Below are 7,730 nucleotides of genomic sequence, written 5' to 3'. Positions count from 1 at the left end.
AGAGTCAAGTTAGACAATTGGGGAACTTACAGTACTTTATAGTCCTGTACTTAGTTGCTGTCAGAGTGGAAAGCCTCAGATTTGGGTGAGAGCCCTTAATTCTTTTTTAAATCAAAAGATGAAGAAATGAAAATTTATTAAATTCAAAGTATTTTTAGGGCTGCGGGTGTAGCTCAGTGGTAGAGCCCTTGCCTAGCATGTGTGAGACCCTGGGTTCCTTCCCCAACACAGGAAAAAAAAAAGTTTTGTTATATTTGTTACATTGCTAAATTTAAATTGCACAGTTCATGTTTAAAATTCAACTAAAACATCAGCTGTTTGCTCTATTTGTTTTGCTGTGAATTTCTTCCCTCTCTTCCAATATTTTTTTTTTTTTTTTTTTTTTTTTTTGGTACTGGGGATTGAACTCAGGGGCACTCCACCACTGAGCCACATCCCCAACCCAATTTGTATTTTATTTAGAGACAGGGTCTCACTGAGTTGCTTAGCGCCTCTCTGTTGTTGAGGCTGACTTTGAACTAACTATCCTCCTGTCTCAGCCTCCTGAGCTGCTGGAATTACAGGCGTGTGTCACCACGCCCGGCTCTTCCTGTTTTTTTGTATGGCTCTTGGTCCAGGGTGCCACTCAACATCCGTGTAAATTATCAGCCTGTATCTTTTAACTTTTATAAAGATGATCATAAAATCAGATTTGGGGGACACATTGTTAAGGGTCTTTTGAATTGAATGTCTTTCGTGGATCATCCTCTGAAATAGATCTGTAAATGTTTCCATCTGAAGGTTTGACAATGGGATGCTTTTGTGTTTTAAAAGTGGGTCTATTTCCCCTTGAGGAAGAGGCTGTTGAGGGTAATCAGAAACTATGAACAGTGGAGTGTGTAAAATAGATACAGAGGGTGGGGCACGGTGGAGCACACCTGTAATCTCAGCAGCTCAAGAGGCTGAGACAGGAGGATCTCAAGTTCAAAGCCAGCCTCAGCAACAATGAGGCACTAAGCAACTCAGTGAGACCCTGTCTCTAAATAAAATACAAAATAGGGCTGGGGGTGTGGCTCAGTGGTTGAGTGCCCCTGAGTTCAATCCTCCTTAACCCCCCACCAAAAAAAAAAAAAAAAAGAATAGATACAAAGGGTTTAAAGAATCATTGATAGGTGGGCACTGGTGTAACCTCCACCTAGGTTCAGAACATTGCCTGAGAGTCTTCTCTGCTGCAAAACATCTTTCACAACTCTACTTGTCCCCCTAAGAGGTCACATTTAGTATTGCAAGCATTAAACTTCATATAAATTAGAACCCTGTACAGTCAGCCTTCTGCATCCATGGGTTCTGCATCTGGCGATGCACCCAGTGGAGATTGAAAACATCTCAGGAAAAAATCGCATCTGGATTGTGTATGTATAGACTTTTCCCCTTGTATACCATTCCCTAAGCAAAACAGTATAACGACTGTTTACCTGACATTTACATCATTATTAGGTATTATAAGCCATCTAGAGATGATTTAAAGTACACGGGAGGATTGCATAGGTTCTATGCAAATATGAGGTCATTTTATGCAAGGGACTTGAGCATCTCTGGACTTCAGCTTCCAAGGAAAAGACCTCAAACCAATCCCCAGAGGATAGTGAAGGACAAGTGTACATTAACTTTGGCTTGTTTTAGTCTTTCTTTCTTTCTTTTCTTCTTTCCTTCTTTCTCCCCTCCCTCCATTCCTTCCTTCCTTCCCAGGGATTGAACTCAAGGGCACTTAATCACTGAGTCATATCCCCAGATGGTTTTATTTTTTATTATTTATGTATTTATTTGGTTCCAGGGATTGAACTCAGGGGCACTGGACTACTGAGCCGCATCCCCGGCCCGATTTTGTATTTTATTTAGAGTCAGGGTCTCAATGAGTTGCTCAGTGCCTTGCCTTTGCTGAGGCTGGCTTTGAACTTTCGATCCTCCTGCCTCAGCCTCTGCAGCTGCTGGGATTTCAGGCCTGTGCCATGGCACCTGGCACTTGTTTAGTTCTGGCGATGACATGATTGCAAGACTAAGCCGGGCTGGTGTGGCTGGGATTCGTTCACTCTGGTTGCTTGGTATTCCTCGGTTCTAGTCCAATGCCATTACCCAGGTTATTGTTGATGGATATTTGAACTATTTCCAGCTTTGGGCTTTTATGAACGTCAAGAGCATTCTTCTCTCTCTCTCTCCCAGTACAGTGGTGCAAGTTTTTCTAAGGTGAATTTTTGGGTCAGAGGGTATTTGTATTTTTCATCTTATGCCGTAATTCCAAACGATTGGCCAAAGTGATCACTTCAGATTCTATACTAGCAGTGAAAGAGAGATTTTTTTTAAGTTCTTTTCCAGCTTTATTGAGGTCTACTTGATAGCTGCTATTGTGCATATTTGAAGTGTCAACATGATGATGTGACGCGTACACATGGTGAAATGACTACATACTCAAGTTAATTCACACATCTGTCACCTCGCATAGTTGTCTTTGTTAAAATTCGCCCTGATGAGGATTATTTTATCACTCAATGTCTTCACCGAGTCTTAATCCTGTTAGTCTTTTTAATTCATGCCAATATGGTAAGTATGAAATGGCAGTCTTCTTGTGATTTTAATTTGCTTTTCCCTGATTCCTAACAGGGCTGATTGGCCATTGGGATACCATTTTTAAGTGTTTATTCGAGCTTGCCCTTTTTCTACGGATTGTCTTTTTCTTACTCATTTGAACAGTGATTCGTAGAACTTTATCTGTTACTATGACTCTTTTATCGAGTATATGTGTTGCAAATATCTGCTCCCACTTTGGAACTTGTCTTTTTACTGTTTCAGTGGTGCCTTCAGGGAAGCACAATTTCTTAACTTCAATATTGGTGAATTGATCTTTTTCCTTATGGGAAATAGTTTTTGTATTTTAAGAAATTCTTTCCTGTCCCTTAAGATATTCATAAAGTTATTCTACTGTATTCATTAGAGGGTTTTTTTTTTTTTTGCCCTTTCACATTTTATTTTATTTTACTCTGTTGGAACTAATTTTTTGTGCATGTTGGGTTTTGTGCATGGGGTGCCGTGTGTGGATGCACACACGCAGTCTGGAATTGCACCTGTCACCCGCGTGCCCTGCCTCTCCCTGGGTTCTCCTCTCTGTTCCACTATAGTTCTATCAGCCCTGATCCAGCTCTGCACTATCTTGACTATTACAGCTTCCCAGTGAGTCACACCACCCAGGAGGGCACGTTCTTCCACCTAGTTCTTCCTCAAGGATGTCTTGATGCTTTTGGGGTGTGCCCTTGGCGTCTCTTTTTGTTGTTGTTGTTGTTTTCCCTAATAATGGGGGTGTTCTACCACTGAGCTACATCCTCAGCTCTTTTGATTTTTATTGTGGGACAGGGTCTCACTAAGTTGCCCAGTCTCCCCTCAAAACCCTGATCCTCCTACGGCAGCCTCCAGAGGGCCTGGGATTTCAGGCCTGTACCCTGGTGCCTGGCTATATGTAAATTTAAGAAACTGTCCCATTGCCCTAATAGAAGCTGTGAAAGTTTTTATGAGGACTGCACTGAATCCGCGTCAGCTGGGGAGAACGGGCATATTTACAAGAGAGTCGGCCTCATGGAAAGGAACCACTGCACCGTCATTAAAAGGATGGGACCAGACTTCCTCAGTGCAGATCCGGGTTCTGCTCTTCGTTGGCCACAGGACCCTGAAGAACTTTTGTTTTTGGCCCTACTGGGTATTGAACACAAGGCCTTGTACATGTTAGGCAAGTTCTCTACCACTGAGCTACATCCCCAGTCCTTTTTAAATTTTATTTTGAAATAGGGTCTCAGGCTGACCTGAACTTGTAATCCTCCTGCATCAACTTTGTGAATACCTGGGATGACAGTTAGCATTACCAATGGGACCCTGGGACCCCAGGACCTTGAGACTCTGGAGAATATATTCAACCTCATTGTGTCTGAGTTTCCTCACTTATAATAGGGATCGTGGGACGGGGATAGAGCTCAGAGGTCAAGGATGTGTATCATGCATGAGGCCCCAACATGAAAAAACTGTAAATAAAAAAATATAGAGATCATAATATAGTATAACCTACCTTATAGAATAATTGAGAGAACTGAATGATTGATTGATTGAATTATTTTTTAAAATTTACTTATTTTTTAGTTGTAGTTGGACACATTACCTCTGTTTTATTCATTTTTATGTGGTGCTGAGGATCGAACCCAGGGCTTCACACATGCTAGGCAAGCACTCTACCACTGAGCCATAACCCCAGCCCAATTGATTGAATTATTCTAATGTGTTTAAAATACATTAGTATGTCTTCTTCAATGTCCCCCCAAAATTTTATAACTATCCTTATAAAACTATACCTATAATATATGTATAATATATATTCCTATGTATCCTATCATACACAAAGTATTATATGTATACACACACACACACACACACACACACACACACACATATATATATACACACACATAAATTTTATTTTAGTTTATATACTCTTGATTGAACTCAAGAACACTTTATCTGGAGTTATACACCCTACCCTTTTTAATCTTCATTTAGACACAGGGTCTTACTGACTTGCTGAACCTGGCCTCAAATTTGTAATCCTCCTGCTTCAGCCTCCTAGTTACAGGGATTATAGGAGTGCACCACCATGCCCAACTGTGGGGTCTATTGTTCTACATATGTAGTATATATTACATATGTATGTATATTTTATATATATATATATATATATATATATATATATATATATTCCTATGTATATAACATAGGCATACATATTTTGATTATACCAAATTTTTGATAAGTTGTAAATGGTATTTTTAAAGTATTTTTAGGTATACAATACCGTTGTATTTATTTAATCTATTTTATGAGCTGATTATGATCCCTTTGGTTATTACTTGTGTCACATGAGATACTGCTTGGAACAGGTGACAAATATGGAGAGGTCCCTCTAGAGATGACTCATCTTAATTCTGCTCTGTTCTAACGGGATCGGCCATTTTATCCACTTTGCCTGGTTTTGCAGTGTAGCCTGGGGATTGATTGCTGTGGTGGAAACCCGTCTGAGGATTTTGGCAGCCTGCTTCACTTTCTCCTGTGCACCAGGCGGCTTTCAGTTGGCTCTTTCTCATTTATGAGATCCTGATATTGCAATATCGAGACCCTTTTTAGGTCCCTGGTGCTCCTGGGCATCTCTAAAGTTGGTACACAGGTGGCATGGGCTTTAAGAGGTAGAGTCACAACTCATACACTGACTTGCATCCAGCACCAGTAAACTTCCCATCAATGAAAACAAATGTTCCTTTTGATTTTTCACTCCATCATGCATGTCTCAATGGAGTTATGATTTTTTATTTAAAATTTTTTTTTGTACTGGGGATTGTTCAATCCAGGGTCATCTATCAGTGAGCCACCTTCCCAGTTCTTTTTTAATATTTATTTTGAGACAAAGTCTCACTAAGTGTCCGAGGCTGGCCTCAAACTTACGATCCTCCTGCCTCAGCCTCCTGAGAAGGTGGGATTCCAGGTGTGCACCACCTCAGCTGGCGAGTTCTAATTTTTAAAAGAGAAAAATAAACCTGCCCATGCAAACACTTGTACTCCAAAGTTTATAGCAGTGTTATTCATAAAACCACCCCAAATAACCATTTAACTGATGAATGGGTGGATAAAATCTTGTATACCTGTGCCCTGGAATGTCATTTGGCAATGAGAAGGACGGATGCTACAACTTGGAGGGACCTGGGAAATATCATCATGCTAAGTGAGATAAGCCCATCAGAAAACACCACCTATTTATAACTCTGTTAATGAACTGAAGCATCATAAACGGAAGAGTTCATAGGAAAAAAAAAAGTAGGGGGGGGCGAGGAGGAAGAAAGGAAAGGAAAATCTATCTGGGTTGTCCCTGCCCTGGGTCTTCCTCTGGTTTCAGTTCAGTGCTCAGCTCCATCACGTGGCTCCTATCAAAGCTGTGAGGCCCTGCATGGTTTTGCTCTGTGCTGCAGGAGGCAGAAACTCAAACTGAAACCAATGAGAAAACCAATGTGTTCTTAATGGTTTTTACCCAAACCATAAATCCCTCTCTTGGAGGGAGAGGGAAATCACCCAAAATTTGGCCCAGTTCCCGTGTTCCAGGGCAGTATTTGTGTGTGTGTGTGTGTGTGTGTGTGTGTGTGTGTGTGTGTGTGTGTTTTCCCCTCAATATTTGCCAGTTCAATGACCACCTCTGTCCCACTCATTCAAGGAATTCACTTCAAATGCAGATTCCTGGGCCTGACCTAGGACACGGAACAAGACAGAGTGGGAGGAGAAGGCAAAGATTCACATCTTTTAAAAGGTCCCCTGGTGATCCTGCCCACCAGACGGGACTGGTTAGTGATGAGGAAGGAATTATGGGTTGTGTTTTCGTTGACCACTACATGTCACTTAGTGAACCATTTCACCAGCTGACTCTAAGGGCCAGGTGTCAGCTGGGCACCTCACATTTAAATGTCGGCTGCTCTTATAAATGTCTTTTCACAGAAAAGAAAACTGAGGCACAGGGAGGTTCAATAACTTGCCCAGGGTCAAACACTTGATGCAGAATTGTCGTGTTCTTTGTGGGTCTTCAAAATAACATGCTGATCTTTGTTAATGATAAAATAAACTGGTCTTTGGCCAAAAGGGGCCCAAAGATCTACCTGGGTTTTGTTGTTTGGTTTTTTATAATGCCAGGGTTTGAACCCAGGGACTTCTACAGTTCTACCACTGAGCTACACCGCTAGCCTTCTGAAAGATCTCCTTGGGTCATGGTGGTGGCTTGGTGTTGTGCTAGATGCTTTACAGATTATTCCTTGCTTTGAGAGGTCCTTGCTGAGCATTGAACATCCCCACTACTTGGGGTAAGGATCCCACAAAGAACAGGCATGCATAAGAAGCTATAGAATGCCAGATGTTCTAGAAAGTTCTTTGCAGATGCCCATGCCTTCAGGAGAGAACTGAGCACAGGAGTGCTCTTGGGCTCTACAGTTACCTTGTACCAGCCCCTGTGTGCTCTATATCGTGGTTGTCATAAGAAACTAAGACCTGTCTGTCTCTAGAACCTGACTGTCATCCACTGCATTTTCTGCTTTTGACTCTAAGCTCAAATGGACTTTATTTTCTAGATGAGAATCGCCATCCATCTGATAGTGACCTGGGTGGCCCAGTCACCAGATCACTCAGGTTTACAGAGATCATTTCTGCAGTTCATAATGTCAGTCATCGTTGGCTTGGCCTCTAGTTCATCATGGCCATGTTTATGGTCTGTAACCAGATTGACAGGTGTCTGTCTGTGGTCAGTGGTGGTGGGGGGTAGAACTGTTTGTTCCAGGATCATGGTAACTCTACCCATAAATACACTTATGCAAAGGTGGGATAACCTCTGTGCCTTTATTTTCACAAGGGGATATTCAGTGTTTTGTGCTGTGTCACATGCAAGTGGAGATTCAGTGTAATCATTCTTGAGTCCTGCAGAATTGTGGAGTGTTAGGTGGTGAAGCAACCTTAAAGAGCTTACTTTCTCCATTCTACTGGAAACAGAAGGAAAATCCTACCTATTAAGTGACTGATTCAAGGTACCAGCTCGTCAGGGGCAGGCCTAGAGCCCCGTGCTAACACCCCACATAGTACCTTCCTTTCCCCCTTTAAATCTGATCTTATGGGGGCACATTGTTAACCCACACTGA

The sequence above is a fragment of the Spermophilus citellus genome, assembly GCF_964194105.1.
Source record: "Spermophilus citellus genome assembly, chromosome: 5".
NCBI lineage: Eukaryota > Metazoa > Chordata > Mammalia > Rodentia > Sciuridae > Spermophilus > Spermophilus citellus.
Note: the sequence above shows the minus strand (reverse complement) of the source record.